Raw genomic sequence first — 11,965 nt, forward strand, 5'->3', positions numbered from 1 at the left:
TTCAGGTACCTCTTCTTCGAAGGGGAAGGAGTCGGCACGGTAGCAGCGCATCACACTTACACACAAGATTTCCACATTATGAGATTCTTGGGATTGTACTCTGACATTATTACTGTTTTATGATATGGTTTGAGACACGTGACCATGTTTTATGAAATGATATGAATCGATAATATTTTTCAGTAAACTGTTTTATAAGTTACTTGATTAAAAACAAGATTTTTGGTCTTGAAACTGTTTTATAAGTTACTTGATTAAAAACAAAAAATTTAAGTAACAGTTGACACCTTTCATGGGCCTATTTGCCAATGGGCTTGGCCCATTAGGGTTTTAGGTCTGATCCCTCAAGTATGAATAGGGATGCATTGTAGGTTATCTTGTATCTTGAATTCTAGAGTGATAGGCGAATCTCTCTATAAATAGGGATGCATTGTAGGTTATCTTGTATCATAAAAATGCATAGGGCTAACCCCCAGGTCTTCCTACTATACACAAACATAATGGGTCGGCAGTGTGGTCGTAGACCCATACACACAGTGAGGAGACTCACCTCGCACTGCTGAAATCCCACCGATAAACCTCTGGCTGCTAACTAACAATTCCCGACTGCTGCTCCTTTGGCTCCTCGAGCTATCAGTACCAAAATAACACTTAGCCCAAAACCAATAATCCTCGCTAGGGTAAAATTACCATTTTACCCCTGGTCCAACTTGGTCCATATCTAAGGCCCAAAACCATAGTATAAAAGGCCCAACACTAGGTAGGCTACCCAAGCCCACTAGTGGCCCACTAATGGCCCAATTTGCTAAATTGGGCCCAATCCCTCTAATGGGCCTTACCCTAAGCCCAAACATATTCTTGGCCCAAAACATCTGACTTCTGATGGCCCACTAAGGCCCAAAGACCCAAAGTCCATTGCTTAGCCCAACCCGAGGCCCAAAACACATCAAGCCCATAACTGATGAGTACGTTGGGCGTACTCCTATGTACGCTAAGCATACAAGCTAAATGGTGCGTACGCTGGGCGTACCTGCATGTACGCTCAGCGTACTCCCCTGTTAAGTCAGTTTCCCATTAAGTGCTTAATACTCTAATCCAGAAGCTACAATCGCAGATCCAAGTCATTTTCAACGCCTTAAACCATAAAGTTACTTACTTGATGGCTTGCAACCCACCAAATGAGCCCAAATTTGAAATGAGACAACATACTTGCATGGAAATAGCTAGATCTCATGCATGAACCCATTAAGACATTCAAGATGGCAACTTTCTGCCTTAGGGACTCATTTAGAACTGAGAGTGGCAACTCTAAGTCCAGAAATCAGATTTGAACCATAAAGTTCTATACTTGGGACCAAAATGACTTCAAAACCACACTACACTAGATCTAAGCATACTTGAGGAAAGTTATGAACTTTATACCTCCTAAGAGTCCCAAATGATGATGCTATCCCGTATCTATGAGCTCAAGCTACCCCAAGTCCTTCTTTGCCAACTTCTTCTTTCTTCTTCCAAGCTTAAAACCACCAAGATGGGCTTCTCAAGATCAAAATCACACAAGAATGAAGGGATGAGACGTTCTAGGGTTTTTCTGAGGTTGGGGAGGCTGATAAGGGGCTAGGGTTTGAGTCCTAATGTTCCTTATATAGTGCTTAACCCTAAAATTAGCGTTTTGGGTCTCTGAGCGTACGATGGGCATACATCTCGTACGCTGGGCGTACGTCTCCAGCATCCGCGACCACTTAACCCTTCTACGTTGGGCGTACCCCAGCTTACGTTGGGCGTACTCTTGCGCTGGCCACCTTGCATGCATGGTCCTTTCTTGCCATCTTTCTCTATTAAGGACCAATATTGCCAATTACTTCAAAGTGCTACAAAGCCTTCATTCTAAGTCCGTTTGGATGAACTTTATATCCACGAAAAGGTGGCGAGAAGCTCTATGCTCCTAACTACACACCCAAGCCTTAAAACCTTTCGAATAGAACCCGAGACCCTTAAACGACCGAATCGCCTATACCCTGGGCCTCCTAGACCACAACCAAAGTATTTTCAGAACTGGGTGTTACAACTCTCCCCCATTTAAATTAGACTTCGTCCTCGAAGTCTTCTGCGGATACTTATCTCGGTTACTTTTCATGGGTCACAATAGCCACTCCAAGCTAGCCTGAATGCTCACAATCCTTCTTATACAATGATTAACCTTGTCTGCTCAGTCCGATTCCCCGAAAGGACCGCTACACTTGACCTCCTGAGGTCCAACCATTACCTTGCGCAATCGATGGCCTTCCCAAGGCAACTGTACATAAGGGACAACATTTCCTATCTCTGCGAAGGACAGATCCTTCGCTGTAACGAATCTCCAGCCACTCCCAGTGCTGGTCCCTTCGTTGTTACCTACTGAATGCTTCCACTTACTATGTCCAGATGCTGAACACTCAACTCAGCATGAAAATCAGATAATCCTTTAAGTAGAAGATTCATCCCCCCAACGGTTAGACTCATACGAGAGCTGCGCAATAGAGTCAAACCCTTTACTTTGAGATTATTTAATCCAGCTGTGAGTGACTTAGCACCTCTCGGTCAACTAGCTGCTCCACTCTAGAATTCTCTTATCACTACTTGTCCGAAGATCCTGTTGTTTCTTATCCGCTTTCCAGATGAACCGGGACCACCCTGGTCCCATCTGGTCTACCATCAACTGGGTTACCGGACTCCCACCGGTCACTAAACCCAAGCTCAATCTCTCAGTCGCTCCCAGCGACTTCCGAAGAAACTTCGGCTATCTAAAACTGCTCTATCTACCTTGCCACTCTGGCTCTATAAGTCCTGGGATCCTCGATCCCCTACCTTGACCCTACGGTCTCTACCAGGTCCCACCTGCGCTGCTATAAGTACACGGGCCTCGCCCACGGGTCCCACCCAAACTATATCTCGGAGCGGCCTCTCCCACAGGTCTCACCTTTCTAGGGCTATACAGGCCCAACCCTCCTCCAATCTCAGCTTGCTATCCTATCCTGACTCTTATCATGCTGACTAGGAGATACGGGCATCGCCCACACTCTGCTATCTAGGAGATACGGGCCCTCGCCTACACTCCGCTAACTAGGAGATACGGGCCCTCGCCCACACTCCGCTATCTAGGAGATAGGGGCCCTCGCCCACACTCCGCTAACTAGGCTGCTAATGAATGCTATACTTATCCCGTAGACTTACAACCCTTTTCTCACTATCTGACTGCTGGTGGGTGCTACGACCATCCCATAGTCTTACATCATGGCTAAATCCGCGTCCTGTCGGAAATTCTCTGACCTGGTTCCCAAAACTAGCTATCTACTAACGTGAATACACGAACCCTACGTCGGGAAGTTTCCCAAACTTCCAACTCCTATACTACTCTATCCACGTGGTCAATCGGGCTGCTTCCCTACCAAACAGGATGCGAACTTATCCCAGCTCGCACTTACTTCTGCTCCCGAATACTCGGATGGTTCTCCCCCACTTTGATTCAGCTAACTCCTTACAGCTCACAGCCTTGGAAAGGATTCCCCATCCTTCTTACCGTCCAATGATCGATCCGCTCGCAATCCGACGCTCACACTGCTAGTGATCTAACTGACCAGTACCAATCAATACCTCTCTCAAAATACTAGCGACACATGTCTCGAGTTCTAGTCACGCTTGCTACAGTTACTGCATCCTGATAACCTTCTCTAAAAGGGAACGGCCTCTAACTATTATTCTAAAATCCAAGGTATGCAATTGGCATATAAATCAATATCAATGCAGGACCATAATAATAAAATCATAAATACAAGCTTAAAGGAAAACAAAAGATACGCACCTGCAACATCGGAAGCTCCTCGTGCCTCCTCTGTGGTCAGCTGGAAAGCCCTGCTCCTCACCGTCGCAGGGGCAGGTGCTATCACCTGTCCTGTGGTAACCAGACTCGGACACTGGGCCTTCTTGTGGCCCCACTGACTGCAATGGAAGCAGATTAGCTCTGTTCCCTGGGTGATGGTAGCTGTACAATCTCTGTTAAAATGACTAGTCCGGCTGCACTTGAAGCAGCCAGAATCACCATCACTTCCACTCCTGCACGCACCCTCGTGCATCCTGCCACACTTGCCACATCGTCTACGGCTCTGATAGTCCCTCGATATCGAGTCTGACCCTTTGGGTATCTTGCCTGCACCCGTGGCTACCTGAATCTCATCCGACTTCCTCTTCCTGAGGTTCTCTAGGTCGATCTCCCTCTCCCTGGCTCGAGCAATCATATCCTCCAGCGTCTTGCAGCTGGACCTGCTCACAAGCTGTCTGATGTCATCCTTCAGCATCTCGTGATATCGAGCCTTCTTCATCTCCTCGTCCGTGACATACTGCGGAACAAGAAGATCCCTCTCCCTGAACTTGGCGGTAATTTTCGCCACAGTCTCAGTCGTCTGCCAAAGGTCGTGAAACTCTCGCGCTAACTGCTGCACCTCAATCACTGGTGCAAACTCGGCCTTGAACCTGGCCGAAAAATCACTCCATGTCATCGCGTCCAATTCAGCGTCATCCCCAATGGCATGTCCAACCTCCTCCCACCAATCCCGTGCTCTGTCCTTCAGAAGACAGGAAGCAAGTCAGACCTTGTCCCCTTCGGAAAGCGTACGGAAAGCGTTGGCAACATCGGCCAACCATCTGCTGCTAGCGATGGGGTCCCAAGCCCCATGGTAATCTGGACCTCCACAAGCTCTGAACTCTCGGAATGTGAGGGTACGCGCCCCTATCATGGCTATCACCTCAGTATGGAAAGCTCCCAGCTTCTCATCCAAAATCTCTAGTATGCCCTCCTTGAGCGTACCGAAGATCAAAGGAGTCTGGTCTAAAATACTGCGCGTAGTCTCTGCTGAAATAAACGCTCTCATGAACCCATTAAGACATTCAAGATGGCAACTTTCTGCCTTAGGGACTCATTTAGAACTGAGAGTGGCAACTCTAAGTCCAGAAATCAGATTTGAACCATAAAGTTCTATACTTGGGACCAAAATGACTTCAAAACCACACTACACTAGATCTAAGCATACTTGAGGAAAGTTATGAACTTTATACCTCCCAAGAGTCCCAAATGATGATGCTATCCCGGATCTATGAGCTCAAGCTACCCCAAGTCCTTCTTTGCCAACTTCTTCTTTCTTCTTCCAAGCTTAAAACCACCAAGATGGGTTTCTCAAGATCAAAATCACACAAGAATGAAGGGATGAGACATTCTAGGGTTTTTCTGAGGTTGGGGAGGCTGATAAGGGGCTAGGGTTTGAGTCCTAATGTTCCTTATATAGTGCTTGACCCTAAAATTAGGGTTTTGGGTCTCTGAGCGTACGATGGGCGTACATCTCGTACGCTGGGCGTACGTCTCCAGCATCCGCGACCACTTAACCCTTCTACGTTGGGCGTACCTCAGCTTACGTTGGGCGTACTCTTGTGCTGGCCACCTTGCATGCATGGTCCTTTCTTTCCATCTTCCTCTATTAAGGACCAATATTGCCAATAACTTCAAAGTGCTATAACTCATTTATTCTAAGTCCGTTTCCGACGAACTTTATATCCACGATAAGGTGTCGAGAAGCCCAACGCTCCTAACTACACATCCAAGAATTAAAACCTTTCGAATAGAACCCGAGACCCATAAACGACCGAATCGCCTATACCATGGGCCTCCTAGACCACAACCAAAGTATTTTCAGAACTGGGTGTTACAAAACAACTAAGGTACAAGTTTTAAAACACATGGTATAAGAGAAAATAAGAGAGAGAAAGTAGAGAGCGGATGAAGTGGGTTAGTGAAACCAATTAAACAACCCGTTGAAGGGGAAGTGGTACCGGCGTAACTCTATTGTTAATTAAGATTTTACCTCGATTGTTTTGTATTTTTTTTTTACTTGAATGAGTTGAGTGGGTTGAGAAGGATATGGTTTCCGTGTGTTGTGGGTTGGGAAAGATGAAGAAAAATGAAAGAGAAAAATTGATGTTGCAGTGGGTTCAGTGGGTTGAGAGGAAATGACTCCCTCCTCCCTTAGGCCAATATGAGCCCAGATTCTAGATGGGCAGATGGGCATTGGGCCTCGAACACAATATAAAAGAGCTAATGTAAATTCGTGGCCAACTTTCTTAACTTCTTCCCCAATTTGATTAGGTCTTTACTCTTGAGATTCGCATATCGAACAAGAAATTTGGTTGCAATCGACAGGAGTAAGTTCCTCTTATCTATACATTTTCAATCATCTGGTTTTATATAAACGTCAGTGAAGATTATATATGGAATGTATAATTACATCAAGTCTTATATATAAGGACAAAACAGCGTTGTTCGATTTATAATGATTTCGATATAATTTTTGAATCTTATTTATTGATTTCGGATTGGATCCTTCTAATCCCATTGATGGAGTTCTTTAGTATCATCAAACGAACGCTACTGAACTCTTCCTCTACTTTTCTGTCATTCTCAATGCTATTTCAAAGGATATATATGAATTTGCCCTAATATTAAAGAGAAAGTAAGGGGTAATCAGTAGCTTACACATGGCCTATTATGCAAAATTAAAAAATTAGAAGTATGAATAATTAATGGATAAGTGCAAATCGATGAAGATGCTTTATGGGGATTAAGACATCGAGTCTAGAATTCAGAACTCAATAAGTTTAATTTAATATTGGGAGTAGGTCTATGATGTTCATCATGGTCAAATTTTTGTGATTATATTAAGTACATCTTCTATGATTTCTCATTATATTGTTCCACCTTTTCTGTTAATAATTTATGGAGAAAGATAGCAAGCCATCATTCTACAAATATTCAGTCTAGATATACTACTACTACAATAACAAAAAGAAGTCTTGTATGTAATGAGATAAAGGGATTTAGATTGTAAATAGTATAAACAATTTTATCAACATTTCTAAGCTAACTATAATCAAATAATATTCGGTTAAACTTTAACTGGTTTTGGGTTATTAAGCTTGGTTTACCTTGTAAAATAAATGGAATTCCACACCTATTTTTACAACATAGGGTCTTAAACGCCACAAGTTTATAGGTTTAAACTTGTAATGTTCGTAGGCAAGGAAATTAGAACAAAGATTAATGGCTGGTGGAAGAAGGAAAAAGTGTTGATAACGGTCATTAATTAACGAAGGTGTATTTGTGGTCTCTTCGGAATCACATGAAAGGGGGAAGAGTGGGTTAAAGATCCAATGTTGATTGTCTTAGCATCTCACTAGTGTTTCTAATGATATATCTCTTGTTGTTAAAAGAAATATAACTACAAAGGATTATTTTGTTTGGATTTTTTTGGGTGTATACCTATTTTGTTGTCTTATTTAACATTCCTAGATTCGATATTTTTGTTATTTAGTTAATCTATAACATTATGTGAGATTATAATTATAATCTTTTATAAAAATATTTTTTTTTGAAAATAATATTATAAGAGTTCAAGGGTCAATCTTGTCTAATAAAATGTGTTGAAATTGAACTTAGTAAAAAGAAAAAAAAATTTTGAAGTGGCACATCGAGAATAAACAACGAATAAAACAAACAAAACCCAAAGAGAAAAATAACCCAGAAAAATGTGAAAAAAAAAACAAATCGAAAAGAAATATTAGAAAAGTACGTTAAACTTTAAAAACTATGCGTTAGAAATGTCTTTCAACTTTCAAAGCTATTTTTTTACATCTTCTGTAAAAAAAAGGACAATTAATCACATATGTTTTTATATCTTTTGTCTACTAAAAAACTAGCAATATTTTTTCAAATATACCTGCGGGTCCGAGACCTAAGTGGTGAATTTTTTTTTCAAGGAAACAAACACCACCAAGTTATAAATTTAAGAAAGTGAAACCAAAATAATTAACTTGGAAAAGTAAAATGTATAAATATTAATCTAATCGTTTATTCGGTTAATAAAACCGAATTACCAAAATAATAAAACCCACACTTAATAGGCCAAACATCATTGCAGTTTCAAATTCTTTTAACAACTCTAGGTAGAGAGATTCTTCATAGTTTATAGATGACATCCTACATATAAATTATGCTCTGATAATGGTGATTAAAAACAAGGGGGACAATGAAGATAAAACGTATAGTATATCGTAAAACATATACTAGCAATACAAGGATTCATACTTTTATCGACTAGGGTTTTAGCGAGGTCAAAATCATCGTTTTAAGTTACTTTTTGGTGACAAATGTGGTAGCACGTGCTTTTTTATTGAAGATTTTAAATATCTTGACATCAGTGACACCATGTTATTGTTGTAGGGTGGGTGGAAAGATTTGCCATATTTTGGTTCCAATTTTTAATAATCAAAAGCAACAAAAAAAACAGACACATAGGCTCTAAAAGGTAATTTTTTGTAATAATAATGTAAATAAGTTCTTATATTACGAACTCTATAGCGACACAAGGTCTTTGCTAAAGAGTTGCGTTTTGACTTAGATCTGTCATGTTCAGCTCGTCCGTTATAGCAAAAAAGAAAAACACAATGACGAATATCTCTTCCATGGCCTTTCCTAACCAACAATGTATGCCAATGACATCTCCACACTCTCTTATCTCTTGTTAATAGGTGTCGTGATCCCGACAAAATTATATGTAATCTAGCCCTTCACTAGTTTTCTTTTTTAATAAAAAGACTTGCAAAATAAATTATACTACCTATGAATATTAATTACTTTCAACATAGAGATGTATCCTTTAAACGTAGTTATAATATTTTGTAGGTTAAAAATCCACTTTGACGAAAGATCATTGATATAGGGCAATAGCAACTTCATATCTATGAGTGATTAACACCTTAGATCCACCTCCTCCGCTTACAACAGAAACAGATAAATGCTTCCTCCTAATCTTTCCCCCATCTTTCTAGAGTGTTCTATATATACTGCATTAGCTTGACCTTTTGTATGGTTACGACGATTTATAATTAAGTATTTCATAAGATGTATTTGACTTTTTCATGTGTTTCAATCATTCATCTTATCACTTGATTGCATGTAATCGATGTAGATGCAAAACCTAATTTATAAGCAAAAGCCTTGTTTGTTTACATAATTTTTGCTTGGTTTGCACTTTTTAAATTCGATTCTGTCAGGCAATAGTTTGTAATCTGGTGTTTAAAAAGCTAAAAAAATCTTAGACAAGGCAGTTAAAAACACAACAAAACATCATACGTACTAATTGTCTTTTTTTTAACAGCAAACTTATTATAAAACAGAGCCTAGCGAGCAGCTAAAAACTGATCAACACAACAGATTACATCCAGTTGTCCTATTTGAGGTTATTGCAGCCTAATTTGCGTCTAACACTAAGCCACAAAACAAGAGACATAAACAACCTCATATATGCACTCTAGCTGGAGAATAGTTTTATAATTACCCTTGAAACATAGTTCATTCCTTTTGGACGAAAGAACCCATACGTAAGCTCCGACGACAACTTCATACTTTACAACTTCGAACCAACACCTGATGAAATAATCCTCATCCAAGACTAGATCATCAGGTGAGTTAATACATGAAAGGTTCGTAAGAATACTAATTGTGTCTTTAACTGAAACTCCAAGTAACCACTTCACATTAGATGATCTGTTTACAGACAAGTTAACAAATTAATGGTTGAAAGGTTTAACTAAGGCTTCATCCCGTTTACTGATTAAGATTTGTTCTTCATCTGTATTATGTGCTTATAAACTAATTTTTATCTTCCACTTTATGTGCGGGTGATAATTTCCTTAAGGTAAGTCTTCATGATTTAGGAGATGGGGAATTAAGGTAAGCATGTTCTTCTTTCGTATGAAGAGTGGAGAAATGGCAGAATCATTCCAAGGTCAGTTGTCAATTTACGTATCAATGTGAGAGCTCTGGTTTCAGCTGAACTGATCACTAGCAAGTAGTTATATAACTTCCAAGTTTTATGACCAACTACTATGGTATATTCATAGTTATAAAACAAAAAAAAATATGTATTCTTGCATATTACAAACTATAACATACTTAAGTACTACTTATCCGATCTAAACCCCAACAAAAAATCTTATTTATGTGACTACTTAATAGTAGGTTCTAGACTAACCCACCGTTACATACATATCCATGGAAGCAACACTAAATAGCAAAATAATCTAGAGTAAATTTATAGATCATATAATTCGATTTTATTCATCCCAAAAACGATTCTTTTTTGTGTATATGCAATATTGCTCCAAAGTTGTGCTTAAATAATGCTTAATTAAAAGTTCTTCAAATATGACAAGAATTTTGAAACCATTTGTGAAGAGAAATTTTCTTCCTTGATTTTCGTTCTCTTAATTCCTTATTCGTTTACTAATCAAAATAAATACACAAAACGAAACAATTTATCTTGAAAATAAGAATGAAAAAAAATAAAGCTGTACAATTCATAGTAAAATATCCTTTTACAACAAAATATATAAATTTATTCATATATAAAATGATACCTTCTTACAAGATTCTTGATAGTTGATATACACACACATGCCACAAGCCACGGAAACCACTAATAAGATGTCACCATAAAACGCCATCATTTTGAAACCCTTACTTCAAACATTACTTTTTGAAAGCACAGTTGAAACCCTAATTAGGTCATGAAAAAACACCCATAAAATTTTAAAATCTTTGATCAATCTCAATCACGTTGGGGTGGTTTTGGAGTGTGATTTTTGTTTGCTCCTGGTCCTGGATAATCGTTTTTCTCCAAATCCATCCTCTCACTCATGAATTCATCTTCCAGAAATGCAGTTTCTTCAATATCCATCATCTATTTCATCCATTTCACAAAACCAAAAATAGCAGGGAGTAATCAAGATTTTTACTTTTTTATTATACATGTGTTTACACATGTTCAAATTTCCATAGAATATAGAGTGTACCTGGTTCTTGGTGTCCCCAGATGCCATGATTTCTTCTTTCTCGTTCAACAAATGTCTATGAATCTTCCCTGCAACATTTGCAAAAGTTATATATCTATACGTTATACAATGAGTAGAACTAGGGTGCATGCATGTAAGGGTACAGTACAACTAAAAGATGCATGTATCATGGTCATATAACAAATTCTTGGAGAACTACCAGATATCAAGATAGCATCAGCCATGTACAGAAGGTTTGAGAAAGCTAGAAGAGTGACAATTAGATGAAAAACATTAGCTGCCATTTTTGCACTTCACTTAGGGTTAAAAGGCTAGTTCTGAATCTATTCCATATTTATAGATCAATGTTTATGAGACTTTATTTGATTTGTGGGTGGAGACACAAACACACTCCAAGTGAGGGAGAAATCATTTAGAAGGTAGTGGTGGACACAAAGTTATTGTAGAGTATGATCGTCTTTGATTTGTGAGGTTATTTTTAAATATAGACTTTTCGAAGACTTGTGTATTTCTTGGATTTTTAAAAGGATTACAGGTCTAGTACAACTGAAAGTAAGTTTTTAATAATTTGAGACTTCATCTGATTTTTTTTACCTTGAATAAAAAAAACATTTTCCGATAAGCGTTATGAAATAAAGCACTACAATTTGTAATTAAACAAACTTAAGTTCACGCATTATTAATGTATAAAGACCAATAAAATTTCAAATATAAATATCCAAATAAAATCATATATATATATATATATATATATATATATATATATATATATATATATATATATATATATATATATATATATATATATATATAGAAAAGTTCAATAGAGAACCATAATTATTCGTTCTTCAAAAAACAAATCTTTTTTTCAATTTTTAGAGCTTATTCTTTATCGAAAAAAAAAAATCTAAAAATATCTAAATTCATATATTAACATTGTGAATGTGAAAAATATTTTTCGGATTCACCGTGTGAATCGGGATTCACATTGTGAATTTGACGTAAAAAAAAATTGAATTTGATATCATTG

General features: G+C 38.5%; 1 long non-coding RNA gene across 1 annotated transcript; it reads right to left on the minus strand.

The window, feature by feature from the left end:
- Positions 1–10,456: 10,456 nt before the first annotated feature.
- LOC145109631 (uncharacterized) lies at positions 10,457–11,338 on the minus strand. Its single transcript, XR_013709108.1, has 3 exons — positions 11,135–11,338; positions 10,936–11,003; positions 10,457–10,823 (listed from the first exon to the last, which is right to left on the minus strand). It is a non-coding gene; the product is annotated as an uncharacterized LOC145109631 (long non-coding RNA).
- Positions 11,339–11,965: the final 627 nt, after the last annotated feature.

This window comes from Lactuca virosa, chromosome 4 (assembly GCF_052849685.1).
Source record: "Lactuca virosa cultivar CGN04683 chromosome 4, Lactuca_virosa_CGN04683_v6, whole genome shotgun sequence".
In the NCBI taxonomy this organism is placed as follows: Eukaryota; Viridiplantae; Streptophyta; class Magnoliopsida; order Asterales; family Asteraceae; genus Lactuca; species Lactuca virosa.